This window comes from Vulpes lagopus, chromosome 19, assembly GCF_018345385.1.
Source record: "Vulpes lagopus strain Blue_001 chromosome 19, ASM1834538v1, whole genome shotgun sequence".
Classification (NCBI taxonomy): Eukaryota; Metazoa; Chordata; class Mammalia; order Carnivora; family Canidae; genus Vulpes; species Vulpes lagopus.
Window position 1 is genome coordinate 24,223,121 of NC_054842.1, and position 13,352 is coordinate 24,236,472.

A 13,352-nucleotide genomic window follows, 5' to 3' on the forward strand; every position below is an offset into this window, starting at 1 on the left:
CTTTGTGGTTACCTTGAGGCTTACATAAAATATCTTATATTTATAAATTCTATTTTTGGCTAATAACAACATATTCAATAACTTACAGAAAATATATACTTTTACTTCTTCTCCCTCTCATATTAGTTTATTGATATTATGTTTTTTAATATCAAATAACAAATTAATATAATAACAAATATTACTGTAATAACAAATAATAAATTATGGTAGTTATGGTTAATTTTAATATGTTTAATTTTAACTTTTTAACTAAAATTGAGGTGATTTATATATCATCATTACAATATTAGAGAATCTGAGTTTGGCTATATATTTACTATTCTTAATGAGTTTTACACATTCATGTTTTCTGAAGTTAATTGAATTATTTTATTTCCAACTTAAAATGACCTTTTCATGTTTCCCTTTAGACAGGTCTAGTGGTGATGAACTCCCCAGTTTTTGTTTTATTGGGAAAGTTTCTCTTTTTTTCTATTCTGAAGAACAACATTGCTGGGTTTAGTATTTTTCATTTTCAGGGCACCCCCCCACACACACACACACTTTTTGAATATGTCATTCTACTCTTGCCTGGCCTGAAAAATTTCTGTTGAGAAAAATGCTAATAGTCATTTGAGGGTTTCCTTGTATGTGACCTGTCACCTTTATCTTGCTGCTTTTGTAATTCCTTGTCTTTGACTTTTGACAACTTAATTATAATGTATCTTAGTTTTGTCTTTTTCAGACTTAACCTATTTGGGGTCTTTTGGGCCTTGTGAATCTGGATGTTCAGTTCTCTCCTCATGTTTAGGAAGTTTTCAGCCATTATTACTTTAATAAACTTTTTGTCCCTTTCTCTTTCTCTTCTCCTTTATACTAAGTGGTTAAGGATCTAGAATATGACTGGGAAATCTTAATAGATGTGATTGAATAAATGATTATCTCTAGTATCATGCCGTAGGCCTCCTTCCTCCCTATTGTTATTTTTATTAGAAAGAAAATTAGATGAAGACATGATTGCCTCTATATCAATATTTCTGATGACATAAATTGCAGGTAGGTGATATCAGTGTTAAATAAATCAAAATTAAAATTGATCATAAGAAATTGGACTATGGACCAAAGTGATCCATATGAAATTTAATTTTAAAAACTTATTGTTGGAGAAGAATATCAACAATTCAGTACAATACAAAGATGGGCTAGGGTAGACTTGACAACAACTCATGTTAAAAACATGGATTTTATAAGCCATCTGGTCACCGCAGGCTAATATTATGCATAGACTGTTATAAAAGCAAATATGATCTTAGGTATTAGAAATATTATATTACATTAGAAAGTATGCTGAAGACTTGTTTGTTTCAACTTAAAGAGAAACATCTGAATTGCTGTTGATGTCCAGTTTGGAATATAATAATGCCTTCTGAGGCAGTGAGCCACGTGCCATTGGTAAAGTTCGAGGCAATCTTGTAAGTTCACCTAAGGATAAAATTCATTTAGTAGGAAGGTTGAACTAGGTGATTTAAAGATTGTTTCAATTCTAAGGTTCTAAGGTTTAAGTGGAAATTCCGTGAACTTCAGTTTATGTTATCTGTGAAATGAGAGGGTTTTCAGAACAACTAAGGTATATCTACATAAAGTTTTGTGTAAAAATATTGACATGTTTAGGCAAGTTTAAAATGAATAAAATCCATGGTTTGTCACAACTAAATATTTTCTAAATTATGCTATTATTTTAATTTTTATCCTCATCTAATTAATGTACCTTTTTGGAACTTTATAAAATGACAAGGTATTTGTCAGAATGATTCACTCAGTTCTTTTGTTTTAAAAAAGGGAGCAAAATTTTTATTTTACTTTTTGTCTAATTTGAGAATATTTGGGTTTTCTCATACCATCAGGCAACTAGGAACCCCAGTTTTCCAGTCTTCAGCTAGATCGTGAAAGGAAAACTGTAACCAAAGACATCAGGCCTTTCTAAAAAAGCTTTTTTAAGACTGGTCCCACTAAATAGGCCTAGAATTCTCTAGAACAGGAATTTTCAAAATATGGTCCATGGGCCCCTGGGGTACTCAAGGCCCTTTCAGGAAGTCAATGAGGTTAAAATTATTTTTATAATTATATAAGGCAATATTTGCCTTTTGTATTTTGATATTGTGCTGACAGTATAAAAGCTATGGTATATAAAACTAAGCTCAAATCAAGACAGTTCCACCAAACTGTATTAGTATCATGTATTCTTCATTGCCACACACACAAATGTCAATTCTACTTAAGAATGTCTTTTAGGAAGCAATAAAATTGTTAATCTTATTAAATTACCCTAGAGTACACTTTTTAAATATTCTGAGTGATATAATGGAAAGTATTCATAAAGCACTGTATGCTTTGGGTTTAAAGCTGTCAACAGATGAATGGATAAAGAAGGTGTGGTGTATATATATATATGTACATACATATGTATATATGTGGTATATACATATATATACACATACATACAGTGGAATATTGCTCAGCCATAAAAAATGAAATCTTACCATTTACAGTGATATAGATGGAACTAGAGGGTATTATGTTAAGTGAAGTAAGTCAATCAGGGAAATAAAATTCACATAGGATTTCACTCACATTTGGAATTTAAGAAACAAGACAGAGGAGAAGAGAGGGAGAAAGAAAATAAGACAAAATCAGGGAGGGAGACAAACCACAAGAGACTCAACTATAGGAAACAAACCAAAGATTGCTAGAGGGGTGGTAGGTGGGGGGGATGGGGTAACTGGGTGATGGGCATTAAAAAGGACACATGATGTAATGAGCAGTGGATGTTATATGCAACTAATGGATACCTGAACTCTATCTCTGAAACTAATAATACAGTATATGTTAATTAATTGAATTTAAATAAAATAAAATTTTTTAAAAAGACAAGGAAAACAAACAAAAAGTTCCATTTCTACTTGAAAAATCTATTAACAAAAAAGGAAAATCTATTAACAGACAAAATATGATTATTTAGATTTGAGTATTCACAAATATTTTCTCAAAAATAAAGTAAGCTGTCACGTAATTTTTCTTTCATTTTTTTTTTAAACTTTTATTTATTTATGATAGTCACACAGAGAGAGAGAGAGAGAGAGGCAGAGACATAGGCAGAGGGAGAAGCAGGCTCCATGCACCAGGAGCCCGATGTGGGATTCGATCCTGGGTCTCCAGGATCACGCCCCGGGGCCAAAGGCAGGTGCTAAACCGCTGCGCCACCCAGGGATCCCGTCACGTAATTTTTCAAGTGAAAATTAGAATTTTAGAAAACTTGCATCATGTATGTGATCTTGACATTTTCCAAAGGTTTTTCTGATGAGATCAGTGGTGATAATAACAAATATTATTTTTTGATATTGTATAATAAAATGTGTCAACGTTTTGAACATCTGCATAGCTCAGTGAACCAGTATCTTCCAAATGACCATGATGTTATAAAATCACTCACGTTAAAGTGATTCTTGTACTCATTCAGAGTACAAGAAACGTCAACAAAGTTTAATGTGATAGATTATACAAAGTTCACTGAGATTGTTTTGGAGTCCTTTCTGCAACTTCCCTTTAAATCACTACCTCTTGTTGAGTATTGACTTAACATCAAATAAGAAAATCCACAAATATTTGAAAAGGCTATTAAAATATTCCTCTTTGTCAAACTACATATTTTTGTAAGGGTTACTTTTCTTCATATACATAAGTCCAAAAAACAGATAGCATTTGACTGAATGCAGAAGCTGATGTGAGAATCCAGCTGTGTTCTATGATATTGAATATTAAAGGGATGTGCAAAAGTGTAAAATATGCTACTCTTCTTCATTTTTTGTTTGTTTTGGGAAATATGGTTATTTTTTCATGAAATATGTTATTTACACCAACTAATAAATGTATTTTAAAATAAATTTATAAATATTGCATGTATTTTTCAGTTTTAATTTCTAATACTATAAATATTGATGGTATAACCCACATAGACAAAGTTTTGGATTTCCTTGATAATTTTAAGTGTAAAGAAGTTAAGAATACACTGGGACTGCAAAAGGACAATTTTACCAGACTTCCTTTTTTAGAATTGACTCAATTTGCCATGACACGCCCTCTTCTTGACTTTGTTCATGGCCTTAAAATAAGTTGCTAAAGTTGAGGTCTTGATCACTGTAAAAACTTCACTAAGTTTTCTCCAAATCCATGAACTTCACTGCCCTAAGTAAATCCCCTTTGGGAAATTACAGCTTGTGCTATTCAAAGTCCTCTCAGCCTTTCCTGGACGTGAAATAGTTCATTTCAGTGGTTGCATTTCCGTATGGTGTGAAATGATCCCTACATCAGACCCCTGCTGTGGGAGCCATTATCAACCTGGAAATGGAAAACAAAGCCAAAAATAGGGTACAAATGTGACCTACCAAGAAAAAAATTACATGAAACTCAAACTTGAGTTATTAAGGGATAGCTGTCTTTAGACCTAAATATAAAATGAATACAGACTTCTTTTAATACATATTTTTCTCTGGGCAGGAAAATGCTTACATTTTGCTCAATTATTAAGTAGAGAATCTTAAATCTAATGAGTAGACGTCATAGTCCATTAATGAGCTGTTAAAATGACTACTTTTTAAAAAAAATTGTATTTATTTACTCACAAGAGACACAGAGAGAGGAAGAGACATAGGCAGAAAAAGAGAAGCAAGCTCCATGAAGGGAGCCTGATGCGGGACTCGATCCTGGGACTCCAGGATCACGCTCTGGGCCAAAGGCAGGCGCTCAACCACTGAGCCACCCAGACATGACTACATGTTTCTAAAGTTATAATGTAAGTCAAGGGGAAAATATTATTTGATTTACAATAATTAGATGGCCAGGCAACCTTCTTTGGAAATCCCTTTACTAAGCAAAATGATCTATATGTAAGAATAGAATACAAACTTTACAGAATGTCTTTAGCCATTGGCAATGATTTTAAAATGAGACTGCTCAGAATGGCTTTTCTGGCCTATTGAAATGATTTCTCACATATTGGAAATTTCATTAAATTATGAATTATGGAGGAAATGTAATTCCTTTTTCTTGAGAAATTACTTGAATGCTCAGAAATATTATTAATGCTAATGACTGGCTAAAAGTCAAAATAATGAACCAAGTTGTGGCAAAAGTCTATGCTTATGATTAACATTCTATCAAATTTATTTTTAATAAATTCAGGTACTGCATACTGAGACTTCATTATAAGTAATAAGCCTTAACTTTCAATTAAGGAGCTATTATTGTACAGCTACAAAATTAATAACAATAGGTAGCATTGATTGAGTGGTTGCTATATATGCAAGGTTCTACTCTAAGTACTTGATATTATTTCATTCTTTCAATGAATACTATGAAGTTTATACTATTGTTATAGTCTTTTTAGAGCTAAAGAAACTGGTTCTTAAAAGCCCAGAAACACAAAGCCAACAAAGTATAGTTATGATTAGAACTTAAGCAAAAAATTTAAAATAGAACTACCTTAAGGTCCAGCGATCTCACTTCCGAATGTATATCTAAAAGAGATGAAGTCACTCTCTTCAAGAGATATCTGAACCCCATGTTTTTTACATTATTTACAATAGCCAAGGCATGGAAATAATCCAAGTGTCCAACAATGGATGAACGGATAAAGAAAATGTGGTACATATTTATATTCAACAGAATATTTAGCTATGAAAAGGAAAGATATCCTGCCTTTTGCAATAACATAGATGAACTTTGAAGGCATTATGCCAAGTATGACCTTACTTATATATGGAATATAAAAAAGCTGAACTCATAGAATCAGAGAACAGACATGATTATCAGGGGTTAGGGGGTGGGAAATGGGGAGATGTCGTTCAAAGGATAACAGACTTCCAATTATAAGATGAATAATTCTGAGGATGCAATATATACCATGGTGACTTTAGTTAATAATACTGTATTATATGCTTGAAAGTGGCTAAGAGAGAAAATCTTAATGCTCTCATAGCACACACAAAATTGGTGATTATGTGTGGTGATGGAGATGTTTACTAAGTTGTGGTAATTGTTTTGCAATTTTTGTTTATAAAATCATCACATTGTGAATCTTATACAATCATGTATGTCAATTATATCTTAGTAAACCTGCAAAAAATAATGCTACTACAATTATGGGTTCGCAAATATCTCTTTGAGACCCTGCTACATTTTTTGACATATACCCCAAAGTGAAATTGCTGGATCACATGGCAATTCTTTAATTTTTTTGAGGAACTGCCATTCTTTTTTCACAGTAACTGTACCATTTCACATTTCCACCAGCAATGCACAAGTGTTCCAATTTTTCCATATCCTTGTCAACACTTGTTATTTTCTGTTTTGTTTTTAGAATAGTCATCTAACAGATGTGAAGCAGTTTCATATTGTGGTTTTGATTTGTATTTGATTAGTGTATTTGATAATCACTAATGATTAGTGATATTGAGCATCATTTTCTATGCTTATCAGCCATTTGTATACCTTCTTTAGAGAGTGTCCCTTCAAGACCCTTTTCGTTGTTGAACTGAATTGTATGTTTTTTTGTTGTTGTTGAATTGTAGTTCTTTATATCTTCTCTATGGCTTTCCCAATTTTACAACTGTTTTCTCTTTCTTTTTCTTTAACTATTTTACAATTGCTTTCCCTGTAGATTTTGTTTTCAGCACTGGACATTGATACCATATCCTTAAATACACTGAATAACCAGCCCCATGGTTGTGTAAGATCAAATCCTATAATAATTTATTATATATGTCTCTTAGGAAGTCTGCTTCTCTGATTACACCCTAATATTAATAGTCCTTGTACAAAAGTCCTATTTAAAAAAGAAATGCAATCATCATGTTCCATATTACATAACATAGTGACTTTGTCAGAGTCAAACCTTTGGTAATTTATGGAGTCTGGATTCAGGTCTACTACCTCTGAGTCCATGTTCTTTCAGCAGGACTATGTTGCCTTCTTTAAAGCAAGGAAAATCTTGAGTGTCACAGCTCATTAAAGTATCTCAGCCTTTCCTATAACATGTCCTTCCATGAAGTGTTAATGGCAAAAACCACTTTATCAATGACATGGTTTCTGAGTCAGTCACAAGGTATTTTCATTATCCTCTCAGTTACCCAGATGATCTAACTGTTGTCTAGGGCCATCCTAGCCATGTCAATCACAGTCACTGTGGAAGAAAACGAACATCTCGTCCTGTTACCATTATGAATAAACATATACATGATGTTCCAGGATGTGATAAACCAAAAATAACAGGGTCATCCTGTCTAGTTCTGGTCCATAAAATAAAGGAAACTTTAAGCATTTCCTCTAAATTACTCATTCCGTAGCAAAATAACTATAACCCTGACTTTTGCACAATTGATTTCTAAGGATATGTGATATCCTTTGTGGATATAATAACTATGTGAGAAAGTTCTTTTTCTACTGTGAATAGATTAACATAAGCCATATAACCTTGGTAATTTCACAGCTTTTTTTCCTTTAAATTTATGTTGTAGAGGGTTTTTTTTGTTTTGTTTTGTTTTTTTGACAAGCTAATCTTCCTGAAGTCTGATTTTTGCCAACTTCTCATAAGCAAATCTCTTTTCTAAGTGCTTTGATGTCTGAGTCTTCCTCTCACATGAACATGCTTTTGTGTTTCCTAGGATATAAATATCTCTGATTGTTGGTGCAAGGAATTAAAAATAGGTAGTGTTCTCTCTCTTTTACTGAGTGTATATAACACAAACATTTTTTAAGATTTATTTATTTTAGAGAGAGAGAACATGAGTGAGAGAGGCAGAGAGAGGCACAGAGAGAGAGAAAGAGAGAGAGAAAGAGAGAGAATCTTAAGCAGGATCCATGCCCTGTGCAGAGCCCAGTGTTTGACTTGACCTCATGACCCTGAGATCCCACAACCTGAGCTGAAACCAAGAGTTAGACATTTAACCTACTGTGCCACCCAGGTGTCCCAACACAAATTTATAAGCAACCTTTTATACCACTGTTCCTTGTAGCTTACTCCATAAGAAGACCCAACTTAGGAAATTTATGTTCTAATTTGGATCTGAGAGGGGAAGGGCCTATAAAGAGAGGCTGGTACAAAGCTGAAATCTGGAATATTTGTTTTATTTCATATCCATTCATAGTATTAGAATGTAGTCTTTTATGTCATAACTGCATGAGTTTAAGTTTGAACTTTACAGCTTATTTGCTATTAAATCTTGACAATTTTATATAAATGTTCTGTCTTAGTTTCTTTGTCCCCTAAGAAAAATAACAATACCAATATAATGTCACAGAGAAAACTAAATGAAATAAGGCACATATTGAGCTTAGCATAGAACCTGTCACAAATAAGTACTCAGTAAATTTTCACTACAATTGTTAAGTTTTGTGGTACTTTGGAGATCATCTGAAGCTCTTGGAAAAGGGCAAAAATTGACCTCATTATTTAACCAGAAGTTTTGACCATATAGCTGGTGCTAGGAGCTAAAATTCAAGGAACCAAATTTAGTACATGCTTAACTCAGCTTGTTTTGGGGAAGGAGATGTGAGGGTCTGTCATGTAAAAAAAACCTCCTTTTTGATATTGGAAAGTAAAACTCTGTGGAGAACAAGCTTGAAAACCCACAATAGGTCTGAGGCAGGATCAAATTTGGGATGGAGGGATGCCTGCGTGGCTCGGCAGTTAAGTGTCTGCCTTTGGCTAGGGAGTGGTCCTGGAGTCCTGGGATGGAGTCCCACATTGGGCTCTCTGCATGGAGCCTGCTTCTCCCTCTGCATATGTCTCTGCCTCTCTCTCTCTCTCTCTCTCTCTGTGTGTGTGTCTGTCTTATTTATTTATGAATAAATAGATAAACTATTTTAAAAAATAAATCTTAAAATAAATAAAATCTTGGGATCCCTGGGTGGTGCAGCGGTTTGGCGCCGGCCTTTGGCCCAGGGTGCGATCCTGGAGACCCGGGATCGAATCCTACATCAGGTTCCCGGTGCATGGAGCCTGCCTTCTCCCTCTGCCTGTGTCTCTGCCTCTCTCTCTCTGTGACTATCATAAATAAATGAAAATTAAAAAAAAATAAAATATCTTTAAAAATAAATAAATAAATAAAATCTTAAAAAAAATCCTCCCCAACAGTTTGGGATGAAGAACAATCTAGTGACTCAGAGGGGTTTGAAATGAAAGCTGATTGCAGGGGGAAAGAAGGAAGGTTATAGGATATATTTGAAATCAGTCTACTCTTTGCCTTTATTGGATTATGGGAGAATTGTATTTTATAAATACCAGAATGATAATTTACAAATTATCCAGCTGCTGTGTAATTAAAGACAATGTAGAATTGATCCTAGTTTGGAGAATCTTTGAATGGGTTCTGTAAATCCTCACATTGATTAGACATGATAAGGAATTAATATTGAACAGCTGTCTTTACTGATAGTGAAGTTTTTTAACATTTATCACAAACTTATGCATTATATATTTGTCTTCTCAATTTTGCAGGTGAGAAAACCAAAGCTCAGTCAAGGAAATGTATTAGTTATGGCCTTTCTGGTGGCAGAAAATCAAAACCCAGTAGGAACTAGGTTAGGCATAATGTAGAATTAATTGGCTTAAATACCCAAACCACAGAAAGGGCAGTGATAAGGCTAGGTCCTAGAGTTTTCTGGAATAAGAGAAGGTAGTGGTGCCAGGCCCCATTTACCTACTGGCTCTTAATCTCCCTTCATTTTTCTGCATTTGAACTTCATTCTTTCACATTGGCTTTTGCATTATGGCTGGGAACATGGCCCTGGGCAGCTCTTTCTCTTACAGTTTTGCAACCTACCCACAAGACAGAAGTGATAACTCTTGGCTGCTTGACCTGAATCTCTATTATTTGCTGTTTTGTGAGGTACACTTTCTAGAGTGGAGAAACAACTAGCCAATGAACTGGAAGTCCCAGTTAGTAGACTTGAATCCGTAACTGACCTCTAAATTTGCAATAATCGTGCCTTGGATAAACCTCATTGGCTACGATACTGCCACTGCACAAAGCTGACCTCTAAATTTAAACTCAATATATTCTTATATAGTCTGTAACATTTTTCAGCCTTTGGGGTGTTACACTTATGACAACCATATTAGTTAACTACTGCTGCATGATAGCTTACCACAAAATTTAGCAGCTTAAAACAGCATTTATTATCTCACAGTTTCGGTGGGCTGGGAATTGGGTGTAACTTAGCTGGGTGCCTCTGTTCAGTACCTATCTAAGCTGCAGTCAGGTGTCATCTCTTGCTGATCTGGAAAAGAATCTGCTTCCAAGCTTTCTCACATGGCTATTTGCAAGCCTCTGATCTCCCCTGGATGTTGACTAGAGATCTCTCTGGCCTCACCAGAGAGCAGTTCATAACATGGCAGCAGGCTTTCTTCAGAACAAGTTAGCAAAAGAGTGATAGAGGCTTCCTAAGATGGAGGCTGTAGTCTTTTTGTAATCTACCTTGGACAGTGACATCAGCTGCATTTGCCATATTCTATTCACTACTGAGTCACTTGGTTTAGCCCACACTCTAAGAGGAGAAAATTACATAAGGACACAAAGGAAACAGGAATCATGGGGCTGTTCTTGTCCTACAATGTCTTTTAACTATGCCTTTTTTTTTTTTTTTTAGTTTCTGGTAAACAGAAGACAAGACTAGCAATTCATAAATATCATTAATTGCAGGGTCTACAGTAAAAATAAGGCCGAAGGGGATCCCTGGGTGGCGCAGTGGTTTGGCGCCTGCCTTTGGCCCAGGGCGCGATCCTGGAGACCCGGGATCGAATCCCACATCAGGCTCCCGGTGCATGGAGCCTGCTTCTGCCTCTGCCTGTGTCTCTGCCTCTCTCTCTCTGTGTGACTATCATAAATAAATAAAAATTAAAAAAAAAATAAGGCCGAAAATATCAGCTCTTAGTGTACTAGGAAGGGCAAAAGACTGCATCTGTCCCAGGATATCCGTACTTTCCCTCAGCTATTCCAGAGGAAGAAAGACTTATTTCTTAAGAAACTGAGAGTCTAGGTTAAAAACCAATTTCTAGGAAGTAATTTCATGAGCCAGTTTTTAGACTTCCATAAATTTAGAGAATTCATATAATACTGCCTATATCCATTTTCTGCATAAAATATACTATCTAAAATGGTATGCTTCCTCCAAATTGCCCCTCTGAGTTTGCAATGATATTCTAAGAACATCTTAGTATGTGTTTGGCATCTGTATTCTCTGATACTATTCTTTTAGGAGTTGAGTTGGCATGGTTGGTGGGGCAGTCCTGGCCTTGGATCTTTGTGCTTTTGTTTCAGCACAGAGCAGCACTGCACCTAAATTCATACCGCTTGCACTGTTGCCCCTAATACTCAACCAGTATAATCTGGCTTGCCAATTGATTCACATTGCATTCAAATAATAACTCTCTATTACTTTAAAAAATAGTGGCAATCATTATTGCCATTGTTCAAGGGGCAGCACAAGCATTTTTATCCAATATAGAAAGCTTTCTGTAAATGTTTTCTTTAGATCTCTCTCTGTTCTAAAAGCAGGCAACTGCTGAAAACCTTTAGCATGAACAGGTCCCTGTGTCCTGTTGAATTTCTCCTCCCCAATTTGCACACCTTTTGCAATATACTATTCCAGAAAAGCTGTGTGTGACCCTTGAGAAGATGGTCTGGTCCCTTTCTCTGATGGCCTTTCTCATGATGATCAGGCATCATCAACTCCGCTTTGGAACAGTGATGAATTATCACTATATGAAGGCTCTCATTAAGTACCTGAAGTCTGGATTTTGATTCCTTCTTCCTTTAATGCCTTTCTCTTGCACTCAATTAAGAAGGAAGTAAAGAGGAAACCTTTTCAGGGGGCAGTCTTAGGAGTAAAGAAAGTGCTCTGGGAATGCAATATTTATTCTAATAATCAGTCTTAAATTACTCAGTTTAGAAGATCTGCATTGTTCTCCTAACTCCCTACTTCTGTGCACTGAGTAATCAGAGCTCAAAAAAAATCAACAATCTTCAATGTTCAAATAATATAAAGTAATATTTAATGTGAACATTTCTTTCCTACTACCTACACCATATTGTATCTGTGTGGTTTTTGAGTAAAGAAACCCAAAGCATGTTTTGGGCAAAAACGATGTAAATTAAGTAACAGAGTTTGCTGAAAAAAGGAAAGGAGATAAGAATGTACCCTTTTATTTTTTTAATTTTAATTTTTTGAAAGATTTATTTATTCATGAGAGACACAGAGACAGAGAGAGGCAGACACATCGGCAGATGGAGAAGCGGGCTCTCCACAGGGAGCCCAATGTGGGACTTGATCCGGGATCCTGGGATCAGGCCCCAAGCCAAAGGCAGACACTCAACTGCTGAGCCACCCAGGCATCCCCAAAAATGTACCTTTTAAATATTTTTCCCCATCCTACATAAAACATAGAGTTATAAGAAGAAATAAACAACATGGAAATTATCTAGATAATTTTTCCTTCCTATCTGGGTTTGGGCATTTACAGTAGCTTAGAGACTGGTTAGTAATTAGGAATTCCAGCCCGCAGATTTGAAAGCTATTATTTGTATTTTATACTTAGAGAGTATACACATTTGTTTTTAATTTAGTATGTTTTGCTTCCTCACTTGGTTTTGGCTTGTTTTCCTGCCTACATAGCAGCAGGTGTTTGGATGATAATAACATCTAAAATAATTCTAGGAAAATGTGCAAATTGGCTGAAGAGCAGCAGGAGCTATCACAATATGCACCTCCCCTCCTCCCATAACTTAGTTTAACTAATCAGATTGCAGCATCAAAGCTGTTATGTACTTGGTACATGGTTTTTTGTTTTGTTTTGGTGTAAAATTGTATGGGTGTTTTAACCACGATAACAGGTGTATATAAAAGTTTTGAAGTTTGGGAAGGGTATTGCTGCAATTTAGAAGTGCCCACTATTAAGGGTGACCATATTACAAGACTTACAAACAAAGAGTTTTTAATTCACAAAACTTGAGCTTTGAGATATGTGTTCATTTATATTTATATCAGTTAGAATTGTACTCCATTGAAAGGAGAAAACCTATCAAGTTATGGCTTAAATAAAGGATTCTTTTCATCACATAAAGTTCAGAAATCATTCAGTAGGTCTCTGATGCTATCAGGGACTCATGTTTCTTTCTTCCATCTTCTCACTCTACCATGCTTTGTGTGTGGATTCTGTCCTCATAGTCTTTGAATGGCAACTGCACCTCCAAACATCAAGTTCATATCCTAGCCTGAACAAAAGTGGGGGCAGAAAAAAGGGCAGCTCCTCTATC

General features: G+C 35.1%; 1 non-coding gene across 1 annotated transcript; it reads right to left on the reverse strand.

Moving 5' to 3' along the window:
- Positions 1-9,929: 9,929 nt before the first annotated feature.
- On the reverse strand, positions 9,930-10,071 carry LOC121479164. The gene has a single exon (XR_005984671.1). It is a non-coding gene; the product is annotated as a U4 spliceosomal RNA (small nuclear RNA).
- Between the last annotated feature and the right edge of the window lie 3,281 nt (positions 10,072-13,352).